A 14,396-nucleotide genomic window follows, 5' to 3' on the forward strand; every position below is an offset into this window, starting at 1 on the left:
ACCCAATCTTAGGAAAAGAAACTGAACAAGCCATCAACGAACTTCATAAGAGAAAATCCCCAGGGCCAGATGGATTCACCAGAGAATTCTACCAAACATTTAAAGAGCAATTATTCCCAATACTATATAAACTGGAAAAATGGGCAAAGGAGTCCTACTGGATTTCTTTTGTGACACAAATATGGTGCTGATACCTAAACCAGAATAAGCCAAAACAGAGAAAGAAAATTCTAGACCAATTTCTCTAATGAATATTAATACAAAATTTTTAAATTAAATACTAGCAAAGAGATTACAGCAATATATCCCAAGGATCATACACTATGAGTGGGCAGGATTTATACCAGGAATGCAGAGCTGCTTCAATATTAGGAAAACTATCAGCACAATTGACCATATCAATAACAAAACCAACAAAAAACATCTGTTGCAGAAAAAGCTTTTGAAAAAATATAACATCCATTCCTATTAAAACTATTAGAGAGCATAGGAATAATAGGAACTTACTTTAAAATGATAAGTAATATTTATCTAAAACCATCAGCAAGCATTATCTGTAATAGGTATAAGCTAGAAGCCTTCCCTTACAATCAGGGGTGAAGCAAGGATGCTCATCATCACCTCTATTATTTAATATTGTACTAGAAATGTTAGCTATAGCAATAAGAGAAGAAAAAGAAATGAAAGGAATTAGAATAGGCAATGAGGAAACAGCTATCTTTTTTTGCAGATGATATAATGTTATACTTAGAAAATCCTAGAGAATCAACTAAAAAAACTACTTGAAATTATTAACAACTTTATCATAGTTTCAGGATACCAAATAAACCCACATAAATCATCAACATTTCTATATATTACCCTCAAAGTCCTCCAGCAAGAGAGAGAAAGAGAAATTCCATTTAAAATAACTATGGACAATATAAAATATTTGGGAGTCTACATGCCAAGAAAAACCCAGGAACTACATCAACACAACTATAAAATGCTTTTCACACAAATGAAGTCAGATCTAAACAGTTGGAAAAATATTAATTGCTCATAGGCAGGCCAAGTCAATATAATAAAAACGACAATCCCATCTACTCTATTTATTTAGTGCTATACCAATCAAACTATCAAAAAATTATTTTATAGAGCTAGAAAAAAATAATAAAAAAAATTCACCTGGAAGAACAAAAGCTCAAGGATATAAAAGGAATCAATGGGGAAAAATGCAAATGAAGGTATTCTAGCCTTATAGATCTCAAACTGTATTATAAAGTGGTAATTATCAAAACAATCTTGTACTGGCTAGGAAATAGAGTGGTGGATCAGTGGAATAGGTAAGGTACAAATTGTATCATAGTAAATGACTATAGTAATCTAAGTATATGATAAACCCAAAGATCCAAACTTTTGGAACAAAAAACTCATTATTTGACAAAAATTGCTAGGAAAATGGGGAAACAGTATGGCAGAAACTAAGCATAGACTAACATCTCACACCATATACCAAGATAAGGTCAAAATGGGCATATGATTTACACATAAAGGATGATACCATAAGCAAATTAAGAGAGCATGCAATAGTTTGTCTGTCAAGTTTATGGATAAGGGAAGAATTTAGGACCAAAGAAGAATTTTTGCAACAAGTGTCTCGGATAAGGTCCTCATATCTCAAATACATAGAGAACTGAGTCAAATTTATAAAAATGCAAGTCATACCCCAATTGATAAATGGTCAAAGGATATGAACAATTTTCAAAGAAATCAAAGCTATCTATAGTCATGTGAAAAAATGCTCTAAATCACTATTGATTAGAGAAATGCAAGTTAAAACAACTCTGAGGTACCACCTCACACCTTGCAGATTGGCTAATAAGACAAAAAGAAAAATGTTGAATGTTGGAGGGGATGTGGGAAAACTGGGATACTAATGTACTGTTGGTGGAGTTGTGAACTGATCCAATCATTCTGGAGAGCAATTTGGACCCCAAAGAGCTACAAAACTTTGATCTAGCAATACCACTGCTAGGTCTATATACCAAAGACATTTAAAAAAAGGGAAAATGACCCATCTGTACAAAAATATTTATAGCACCTCTTTTTGTGGTGGCTAAGAATTGGAAATCAAAGGGAAGTCCATCAATGGGAAATGGCTAAACAAGCTGTGTTATATGAGTATAATGAAATATTATTGTGCTATAAGAAATGATGAGCAGGATGATTCCAGAACAACCTGGAAAGACTTGCATGGCACAAAACAGACAAGAAAAGGTTCTTACAGTGGAGGGGAAACAGGGGAAGGTGAGAGGAAATGAGGAAATCTTATTCTCATAGGATTTGGCTTAAGGAGGGAATAACATATACTCTCAATTGGGTATGGAAATCTGTCTTACCCTACAGGAAAATAGGGGAGGAAGAGGACAAGAGAGCAGGGGGGTGATAGAGAGAAGGGCAGATTGGGAAAGGGGTAATCAGAAGGAAGCACTTCTGAGGAGGGACAGGGTCAAAAGAAAGAACAGAATAAATGGGGGGGGGCAAGATAGAATTAAGGGAAATAGAGTTAGTTTTTCACAACATCTACCATGGAAGTGTTTTGCATAACTGCACATGTATGGCCTGTATTGATTTGCTTGCCTTTTCAATGAGGGTGGGTGGGGTGGGAGGAAGGGAGAAAATTTGGAACCCAAAGTTTTAAAAACACGTGTTTAAAAAAAATGTTTCCACATGCAACTGGGAAATAAATACAAGAAATGCGGTACAGAAATCTATCCTGCCCTACAGAAAAAATAGAAGGGGAAGGGGATAAGATAAGAGAGGGGGGAGAGATAGAAGGGAGGGCAGACTAGGGGAAGGGGTATTCAGAATGCATGCCATCTTGGGGTGGGGGGAGGGGCAAGATGGGGTGAAAATTTGGAATTCAAAATCTTGTAGAAGTAAATGTTAAAAACTAAAAATAAATAAATTTATATTAAAAAATAAATGAATAAATAAATAAATTTTTAAAAAAAGACTTGCATGAACTGATGCAAAGCAAAGTGAACAGAACCAAGAGAACATTGTACACAGTAACAGCAATGTTGTTGCATGAAGAACTGTGAATGACTTCACTATTCTCAACCATAGAAGGATCTAAGACAATCCCAAAGGGCTAGTGATGAAGCATACTATCCACCTCCAGAGAAAGAACAGATATTGTTTGAATACAGGCTGAAGGATGCTATTTTTTTACTTCCTTCCTTTCATTTTTTTCTTTTATTTGAATTTTCTTGTACAAAATGACTAATATGGAAATGTTTTACATGATTGCACATGTATAACCTATAGCTGATTGCTTGCCATCTCAGGGAGGTAGGAGGGAAAGGAAAGAGGGAGGGAGGAAAAGAATTTGAAGCTCAAAACTTTAGATAAAAATGTTTAAAAATTGAAAAAAAATTTAAAAAGGGGGAAAAAAAGAGTCCAGAGCCTATGTATACAGCTGATCATGAAGAGAAATTATTCCTGCCTGAGCCAGAAGGGCTTTTGTCAAAATCAATGAAGCAAACTGGGATATCACTTGACCTTACTGAGCATATATCTAGTTATTTGTTTTGGATTTTACATTAGATCTAAGATTTCATCGGTTTAGGAACCTGTGATACATGACTTGCTTTCATTCCATGATTTTGAATATTGTTTATCAATACTTTAACTCTAGCACAAAGAGGAATATTTCTCTACTAATGGCATCTGCTCTGTGATTCAGTTTTTGCAGGTTTCCTGGGGGTATTGAGAGGTTAAGTACTTGTCTAGTATCTCTCTGATGGTATATATCAGGTCTTCTGGCTCTCTATTTACTGTTACTATTTCTGTTTAAAAGAGGAAAAAGTTCTTGTGATCCTAACACATCCTAGCTCTCCTGTTTACCTTTGTGACCTGGGGAATTCTCTTCCCTTTCCAAACCTCAGTTTCCTCGTTTGTAAAATGTGATTGGGGTAGGTGACCTCTCAGTTTCTGTCCATCTCTACATCTGGTGATCAATTAAACTAGAATTTAATAAATAGCCCAATTAAATAATCCTAAAACTTCCCTTCATTGTAATATTCTTTGTCTCTGAGTAGGTTGCCTGTGAGCTCATTCTTAGTCATTTACGCTGTGGTTCAAGTGCTAATTGGCTTATCATTTAGTGACTAGGGCAATAGTGTTGGTAAGAGTATTGTTACTACTGAAAGGAAGCTCAATGGTTCACTATGATCATGTGACTGACTGGTCAGAGGGGTTAGTGAGAGGAGGGTGTATGGCTGGTTGTGGTTTCTGAATAGCTACATCTGGTCTCTGGTTGCTCTGGGCTGGGACTGTATCCACTTCTCTGTTCCAGTAGCTCTCCAATGACCCCACCCCAGCCATTCCATTGCCCTTCCCAACCAGCCCAGAAAAGCCGGGGAAGAACAGGTGCAGGTGGGGCTTGGGTTGTGTGACTGCCGAAGGGCAAGGCGTGGATTTAGCTAGGCCACCTTCCCTGGGACTAGGAAGAAAGCTTGAGTTCCCATTCTGAGCTCTTTTTGCTGCCTTAGATGACTGCCATGGGTGCTGAGGATGGTGCCACCACATGGTACCACCCTGGAAACTTGAGCTCAAAGGATGAATCCCAGAATTCTGTTTCTGAGACTGACAGTTCTACATAAGGCCAAGCTAAGGGTGAAAGGAAGATAAAGCTGTTCATAAGCTGTAGGCTCAGAATCCTAGGAGGTTGGAACTGGAAAGGACTTTACGGATTATAGATTTAGAGATGGAAGGGACAAGACATGGGTGGCCTGCAACACTCCTGACTGTGTCTGAACCAGATTAAAATGTAATTGAGAAATATTTAACAAAATAAATAAAAATACAATAGAACATAGATGTTGTTGTTTGGTCATGTCTGACTCTCTGTGACCCCATTTGGGGTTTTGTTGGCAGGGATACTGGAGTGGTTTGCCATTTCCTTCTCCAGCTCCTTTTACAGATGAGGAAACTGAGGCAAACAGGGTGAAGTGACTTGCCCTGGTCACACAGCTAGTAAATGTCTAAGGCCAGATTTGAACTCAGGCCCTCCTGACTCAAGGGCTGCCACTGTAACCATTGAGCCACCCAGCTGCCCAAAAACGTAGATACCATTACATTTTAGAACTAAGTCGATTTGCAGCCCTCAAGAATCCTTGTGAGTGAATTAGTGTCCCTTCCTCCTTTCTATTTGTGGTACACCAATCTATTATTTTACAGATGATGAAACTAAGGTCTAAATAGGTGTAATGACATGTTGTAGATGACACAGCTAATACGCAGCAGAGCTGAGGTTTGAATCCAGGCCCTTGGACCCCAAATCTCTTACTTGAATATAATCCTCCCATTCGACAAATGAAGAAACTGATACCCAGAAACGATGGATAAATTACTTAATGTCACACAGCTAATTAATGACGGGGCTGGTGCCAGAATAAGTCCTTCTTAAGCCCATGTTAAACAACCTTTTCAACTACAGATGAAAACATTTTCTTCCTGTTCATTCGTCCAAGCCCAGGAAGCTTTTGTAAGTAATAATACACAAAAGTCATCCCTGGAATGGGCCACACTGGCTTGCATTGAAATCATCCTTTCCATATTATTTTTCTCTTTCCACGGTGAGCAAGCATCTGAATTTTTGAACAAAGTCCATTCAGATGGGAAAGGTCTTATCTTCCTCAACTGGAAATTTTGGAAGAGAAGAACTTGCAATTTTCTCTTAAGAAACTGGTACCTAGTATTTGAACAAGATCTGTGCTGGCTCCCCATGGGAGCACTATCTCCCAAGGGGCTAAAAAAGCCCAGTTGAGGCTTTAGCTAAGCCCTACCAATCTGGTTTGTCTCCCGACCTAATTTTCTGCAAAAATCTGCACACGGCCTCGTGTCACCCATAGGGAATGATTATCAGCTAGAACAGATATTGGGGGAAGAAAGAGCTTCAGAAAAGTCTCTGAGTTTGCGAGTAGAACGTCATCCTTCCCATCATCAATCCAGTAGGAGATGATGTAGGAGACGATGCTACCAGGTGTACCATCAATATAAAGAGCATGCTCGGATGGTTCTGTTTAAGTGAACATCTTTATTTTGGTTATAACATGGCTAACACCTTGATTCGGAGTGCTATGATGGAGACATTGCTGGCACAGCTCCCAGACAGCTCCAAACCATGCTGCTAAATTGGCCTTCTTCCTTCTCCCACTGGAACTCAGACTCCTGCCCCTAGGACCCTGGGCTGTGATAGGAGAGCCCAGGCCACTCTAATGCTTTCTTGGCAGCTCCAAACCATGAATATACCCGTCAACACCCATGGCCCCTCTTTTCAACTCAAGCTTCTGCGTAGACTAGTAATAGCTCACCCATCGTTTTCCATTATATGCTTGCTTGTATTTGTACTCCCAGTCTTAACACAGTGCTTGGCACAAAGTAGGTGCTTGATAAAGACTTTTTTCCTGCATTCATATGTACGCTTATTTTGCCCGTATTTGCTGGCACTATGGACATTCAATCCCAGTACCTAAGAATGCCGAGTACAAAAATTTGGACTTCGCTGTTCTCCAAACATATCTTGTGTTTCTCTTGCTTTGGCTCTTTTATCCATACGTCTGGGAAACTCTCTCTACCTTCTTTCTGCCATCTAAATCCTGCTCCTTCATGAAGGCCCAGGTCTAATTCCACTTCCTCCAGGAAGCCTTCCCTGATCCCGGCACCCCATAGTGAGCACTTCCTTATCTGAACTGTGAGAGCATTTATTTATTGTCTGTACTATTTATTTGGCAGTTAATCTTAAGAGTATTGGACTTGAACTCATGAGTTCAAATCTGTGCCCTGATACTTTCTAGGTTTATGACCATGAATGGGTAAGTTATTTAATCTTTTCTAGCTTCTAGCTCAGTTTCCTCATCTGTAAAATGGAGATGACAATACCTGTAGTAGCTATCTTAAAGGACTGTCGTGAAACTCAGATGAGATAATGCAGGTATGGGGAACCTCGAGGCCTCAGGTTCTCCACCCCTGAATAAATGAATGTAAAATGCTACAAAGCCCTGTCTGCTACCTCCTCTCTTCTCACTCTCAATAAATAAATATATGTTATTACTATTGGGTGTAATTTTTTACCTTTTAAATTCAGTTTATCAAATTTTAAAGTGCTACTTTCTTTGTTGTTGTTCAGTGGTTTCAGTCTTCATGACCAGGGTTTTCTTGGCAAAGATACTGGAGTAGTTTGCCATTTCCTTTTTCAGCTCATTTTACAGATGAGGAAACTGAGGCAAACAGGGTTAAATGACTTGCCCCAGGGTCACACAACTAATAAGTGTCTGAGGCTGGATTTGAACTTAGGGAAGATGAATCTTCTTGATTCCAAGCCCAGTGCCCTATCCGCTGTGCCACTTAGCTGCCCAAAGTGCTGCTAGGCTAGTTCCATAACTAGGAGGCTATTTGCAAGGCTTTATGCTACCTAGTCTGTATTGGTAGTGAATAAGACACAATTCCCACCCACCCAGGGCAGGCACAAACATAGTGCTATGCAAGGTCTGATACAGAAGCTACTTCTGTCTGGGGGAACATGAAAAAATCAGCTTTGGAGGTGGACTTTGAAAGAAACCAGTGAAGGGGATTGGGCACCTGAGGCCTAGGGATGGTGTAAGTAAATGCAAGGAGGTAGGCAAGAGCTGGAGGTAGGCAAGAGTAGCTTCTCCCTACCTCGAAGCTAAGCTCCGAGAGGCAGCGAGCAAGAAGTCCTGGCCCTGGTCACGAGTGCCTGGGTTGGAACCTGAGTTCTGATGTGCATTAGCTGGCAATGTGACAACCTTCATGAGCCGCAGGCCTCTCATTTGTAAAATGGAGTGAATAGTGCAACTCCCAGGGTTGTTGTGAGGGAAGGCTTTTGGCAGACATTAAAACAGGATTTGGACAGGGCAGGGATGGCCTTTTCTTCTCCTCTTCCTCCTTCTTTGGTCTAGACCTGTCATTTCATCAGGGTGAGAGAAGTCCCTCTACTAATGCAGATTGGCAACTATCCTGCAATTAATAGCCTTAGAGAGTTATCTGAAGGTGCCGAGAGGTTGTCACTAACCCAGCATCACACAGTGCTCTGTGCCAGAGTCAGGCCTCGAACCCAGGGCTTCCAGACTTGAGGCGAGGTCTTCTCTATCCACTTCAACAAGCTGCTCTCCATTTTATTCATCTTTGACCCCCCACACCACATCTAACACGCCGGGCTTGAGTGTTGTAGGCACTTTGTGAATGTCGGCTGATTTAATTTAATTTGGGGAGCTGTTTTCAGATGCCAAGAAGATGAAAAACTATCGCATGTGTAGGGGGTCACAATTAGCCTTGGAACCAAAATGGTTTTCTATCCAAATGCTTGCGTTCCGGGGCAGGTGATGAAGGATAGCAGTATAACCAAGAGCCTCAGTGCCCTAGGGTCCGAGTTTCTTCTGACATAGTCAACAGCATCTCAGGGAGAAGACCAAAAAAAGTCAGTGGTGTGTTGTGTGTGTGTGTGTGTGTGTGTGTGTGTGTGTGTGTGTGTGTATGTGTAGAGAGAGGATTATATATGTATATGTATATTATTATTATTATATTATATGTATATTATATTATATATATAATTATATACATTATATGTGTAGAATTATATATTATTTGTATAGTGATATATTGATATCTTGTTGGATATATCTATCTATTTGTAGCTCTGTGTGTGTATACATATAGATAGAATAGAATATAGAGAGAATTATCTATATAGATTTATTGGTATATAGTTAGATATAGATATCCATCTATCTATATATCTGTATATGTGTGTATATATAGAGAGGATTATCTATATATATACACTGCTATATATTTAGGTATAGATATTTATGTATTTGTATACATATATATGTATATGTATAAATATATTTGTGTGTGTATGTGTGCACACATAGACTTTGGTCAACCTTGAAGGAGCTGGACTAGGTTAGGGGTTACTAACCTTGAGTCTTCATGGATAGATTTCAGTGGGTCTGTGATTTTTTTTTTAATGTTTTGATAACTATTTCAATATTATCAGTTTCCCTTGCAAACCTAGGTATTTTATTTTATGCATTTTAAAACATTATTCTAAGAAAAGCTGCATAAGTTTTACTAGACTGTGAAAAGGCTCCATGACTAAAACAAAAAAAGGTTAAGAAGCCCTGGGTAAGACATCATATGTTCTATGTTCCAAGTTCTCTCCCACCTGTGACATTCTGTGTTCTATTTTCCAAGGTCCCTTCCAGCTCTGATGCTCTATATTAAGGTTTCTTCCAGCTGCAGCATTCTGTATTCTGTATTCTCAAAAGGCAAAGAATGGGAGTGGACATCTAAGGCACAAGGGATGATATTCTCCACCTAGGACATTCTATGTTCCCTTCTAGCTCTGATGTTCTATGTTCTATGTTACCTTCTAGCTCCAACATTCTATGTTCTGTAGTCTAAGGACCATTCCAGCTCTGCTGTTCTGAGTTATAAGGTTTCTTCCAGAGGCATCATCTTGTGTTCTGTATTCTCAAGTCTCTTCCAACTGTGAAATTCTATGTTCTATAGCCCAAATTCCCTTCTAGCTCTGATATGCTAAGTTCAGTGATTCCTTCTACCCCAATATTTTGTGTTGTGTTCTAAGGGTCCTTCTAGCTCGAATATCCTATGTTCTAAGGCAGTGGCGTCAAATTCAAAGACAAACAGTGGCCACAATCCATACATAAGGATCCCTGAAGATTGCATGTTGATAGTTTTAAAATGTAATGTTGTCTTTTTTATGGTATTTTTATTCATTTTCTTAAATATTTTCCAATTATATTTTAAGCTGGTTCAGGCTGCACTTAAGAGTGTCGCATGTTTGACACCTCTGTTCTAAGGGACCTTAGAACACTGACATTCTGTGTCTGATGTTCTGACTTGTCCATCTCTGATGTTCCATGTTCTAAGTAAGGACCTTCCAGCTTTATCTGGTCTGTGCTTTCATTTTTCCAAAGTATTATGGACAATTGAGGAACATCTCCTTTCTCCTAGATTTGTCTCATTGTCCTAGGCTCACATTTTGGGTTTGTCAGCTAGTCATGGTTTGACTCAGTTTACAGTCTTCATACCTACAAAAGCACGTAAAACTGGGAAGATATTTGCCTCCTGAAGCTAAGAACAACCAGCCAAAGGTTCCTTGTGACAATGGCATGCTAAGAAACCTTGTAATATTAGTATCAATATAGGGCCCTGTGGTTTTTCCGTGGTTTTTAGTATCTCTGGCTTCATTTTTCCTCTACTCTTTCTTTCTCTGTCCTGTTCATTTTATCTTCCCTCTGGAAGAAGACAACTTTTCTCTATACAGTTTGGGTTTTATCTCATTGTTCCACTTTCCCATTTGCTGTCACTACTTTCTCAGGCTTCCCTTGTCCTGTGTGTTTTGGAAAGTGAGGGAGATTTCCCTAGTCTTAGGATTACTCTTAGTCTAAGATTCTAGAACTAGAGTCAGAAAAAAAAAATCTAATCTAGCCCTCCCATTTTACAGATGAAGAAATTAAGGTCCATAAGATTAATTGCTCAAAGTCACATTGGTAGTCAAGCATTTGAGACAGGATTTGAACCCAGGTCCTTTTATTCTGGGGACTTTGATTTTTTTCCTCTGTGCCATGCTGATTCTCATAAGAGAAATGAATGGAATACCTTCTTCTCGCATGTTTCTTTCGTCTTTAAAGGAACATTTTTTCCCTTTAGCTTGAGCTATTCCTCCAACACATATCAAGGGAAAAAAAAGTCTTCAGGATACTCTCATTCAGCCTAAAGCCCCTAAACCCTATGGGGCCTCCTCCCCTCACCACCCTGCCAACCCTAAGCAACTATGATCAGGCAGGAAGAACTCTTAACAGTTTAACTTTGATATGGTATGCATGAACCCCTCAAGCACAGGGACCATGTCTCTGGGCCTCATTTTCTTCATCTGCAAAGTAAGCACACTTGCATTATCTATCTCCACAGTTGTGAGGGAAACGCTTTGTAAACCTGAACACACTATAGAAATATAAGTAGTTATTTGTTTGTTTATTACTAGTAATCCAAGGTCCTAGGGATAAATCAACCTGAGCTAATGTGACTTTGACATGACTTATTAGGCATAGGCAACATGGTGTAGGGTAAAGAGCACTGGACTCGGGATCAGGAGACCTGGGTGCGAATTCTGATAACTTCACTGTTTGACTTTTAGTGGAAGAAGCAGCAGATTGGGAAACAGAGGACATGGGTTCGAATCCTGCCTCTGACAATTACTAGCTATGTGATCTTGGTCACATAGTCAGTCAAGCATCACTCCACTTTGTGTGGCATCTCCGTATTAGAACGTAAGCTCTTTGAGTGGCAGTAACTATCTTTTTTTTTTTTTGTATCCCCAGCACTCAACTCAATGCTTGGCACATAGTAAATCTTAATGAATACTTTTTTATTCATTCTCTGTGACTTGATTTCTTTCTCTGTAAAATAGGGGTGCTAGACTAGAAGATCTTTGATGTCCCTTCCAGCTCTAAACCTATGACTTACTTATTTTTGTATCTCCCAGCCCCCAGCACTTGATACATTGTAAGTACTTAATACTTGGTGGTTGAATGAGTGACTTATTCATTTCAAATCAAATCAATAATTTTTTAGTTCCTTCTATGTGCAAGGCCCTTATTAGGTACTATTAGGTCCAAATGCTGAGGGTGGGAGTGGGGAGGGATAAATGGGGAGACAAGTAAGGTAGAACCAATAGCTTCTGCCAAGAAGGCAGAAGGGTATTCAAATTGAGACTATTTCCATGGGCAGCAGCTGGGCCTTTGACCCTTGAAGCTCCAATTTTCTGGCATAGGCAGGTTCTCCCATCCCCTTGAACTTCCTCTTGGCTCACTGGTTGAGGCAGGGAGTCGGAATACTCCTAGCCCCCATTGCCACATCCAGGTGCTCTCTCTACCTCCATCACTCAGTAGCCTTTCCTCCTCTGAGGTTCATGCTATTCATACCTACCAAACAATCAACTATTGTCTACAATCGCTATTGTCTACAGTCTTCCAGGTCACTCTCCTTCCTCCCTTAATGAGTACCTGACTCACAATTTTCTCTCCTTTCTAACTCCTGTCCTCATACTAGGGGACTTCAGTATGTTTATTGACACACCCTCATATACTCTAACTACTCATGTCCTATGCACTTCTCCTCCATCCCACCTCAGCCACACACAAAGATATCATAGCTTTGTTCTTACCATCACCCACAACATGAAACCTCCACATTCAAGAATTCTAAAATCTCCTTATCTATTGGTTGTTTACCTCTTCCTCTGCCCTTCCTTACAAAACTTTACTTGTCATCCATACTATAACTTCTAATCCATTGACCCCTCAATTCTCTCCCAGGCCATTTTCCCTGCACTAGCTACTTTCTCCTCTTCTCCCCATCTTGACCCCTTGGGGAATCAATGCAACTCTATACTATCCTCCTGTATTGAATCCCTAGTCCCTAATCCCTAGTTATGTGCTACTAAGCTTCAGCCTTGGATGACTCCCACCACTTGCTGCCTTTGTTTCCATACGTGCTGCTAAATGATGGTGGAGAAAATAATGCAACTATTCTGAGTGAGGCCACTACAAATGTATGTTATATGACTTCAACTGGGCCCTCACTACTGCTAGGCAATCCTTCTATACCTGCCTTATTAACTCATTATCCCACTCTCTATAGCAGCTCTTCCAAGCTTTTTCATCTTTCCTCAAATTTCCCATGGCTCCCCTTCCTCCCATCCTCTCAGCTGTGAAGTTTGTTTTGTTTTATGGGGAAAAAAAGTTAAGTCCATTGGCTATGAGCTCCCTCTTCTCCTCTCTTCCTCATCTCTTATCATTCTCCCCTCTGACCTCTGTCTCACATGATGAGGTAGACTTATCCCTTACCAAGGCTTACCTCTCTACCTGCTCAAGTGATCCCATTCCGACTCCTCTCCTCCAACAGATTGACCCCTCTCTCCTCTCCAATCTATTACTTATTTTCAATCTTTCCGTGTCTACTGGCTCCTTCTCAACTGTCTATAAACATGCTCGTGTCTCCCTCATCCTTAAAAGCCCTTAAAAGCTGTGATCCTTCCATCCCCACTGTCTTCCTATCTCTTTTTTGCCCTTTGTAGCCAAACTCCTCCATAAGTAGCTCCACGTTCTCTCTTCTCACTTCCTTCTTAACCCTTTATAATCTGGCTTCCAATCTTATCATTCCACTGAAACTGTTCTCTCCACCAGTGACCTTTTCTCCATCCTCATTCTCCTTGAGTTCTCTGCAGACTTTGACACTTTTGATCACCCTCTCCTCCTTGATACCTCTCTGTCCTGGTTTTCCTCCTACATTTCTCATTGCTCCTTCACTGTCTCCTTTGCTGGATCCTTAACCAGATCATGCCCTCTAACTGTAGGTGTCCCTTAGGATTCTGTCCTGGGCCCTCTTCTCTTCTCCCTCTATACTACTCATCTCATCAGCTCTCATGGACTTAATTATCATCTTTTTGCTGATGATCCTCAAATCTACCCATCCTACTCCCAAATTTCTGCTGACCTCCAGTTTTGTATCTCCAATTGCCTTTCAGACATCTTGAACTAGAGATCTAATAGACACCTTAAACTCGATATGTCCAAAACAGAACTCATTCTCTTTCCACCTAAATCCTGCCCCCTTCCCCTTACTTAGAGGGCAACACCAACCTCCCAGTCCATCAGGCTTCCAACCTAGAAGTCATCATTGGTTCCAAACTATCTCATATCCTTCACATCCAATCTGTTGCCAAGGCCCTTCAATTTTACCTTTGCAACATCTCTCAAATACACCTCGTTTTGGCACTGCCACCTCTATGGTATGGACCCTCATCACCTCATGCATGAACTACAGCAATAAACTTCTGGTGGGTGTGCCTTCCTCAAGTCTGTTCTCACTTCAATCCATTCTCCATTCATCCAATGAAGAGGTTTTCCTAAATCACGTATCTGACTATGTCACAAACACCTCCTGCTCAATAAGTTCCACTGGCTCCCTATCACCTCTGGATCAAATATAAAATCTTCTGATATTCAAAGCCCTTCCCAACCTAGCCCTCCCTACACCCACACCTTTCCATCTCACTCTCTGATACATACTCTTTGATCCAGTAACACTGGATTCCTGACTGTTTCACAAATAAGACACCCCATCTCTTGGCTCCAGGCATTTTCTCCAACTGTCTCCCATGCCTGACATGATCATCCTCCTCAGCTCCTACTACTAGCTTCCCTGGCTGCCTTAAGTCCCATCTAAAATACTATCTTTTGCAGGAAGCCTTTTCCAACCACTCTTAACTCTAGTGCCTTCCCTCTGTTAGTTATTTC

Source organism: Phascolarctos cinereus, unplaced genomic scaffold (assembly GCF_003287225.1).
Source record: "Phascolarctos cinereus isolate Bilbo 61053 unplaced genomic scaffold, phaCin_HiC Scaffold_4;HRSCAF=312, whole genome shotgun sequence".
In the NCBI taxonomy this organism is placed as follows: Eukaryota; Metazoa; Chordata; class Mammalia; order Diprotodontia; family Phascolarctidae; genus Phascolarctos; species Phascolarctos cinereus.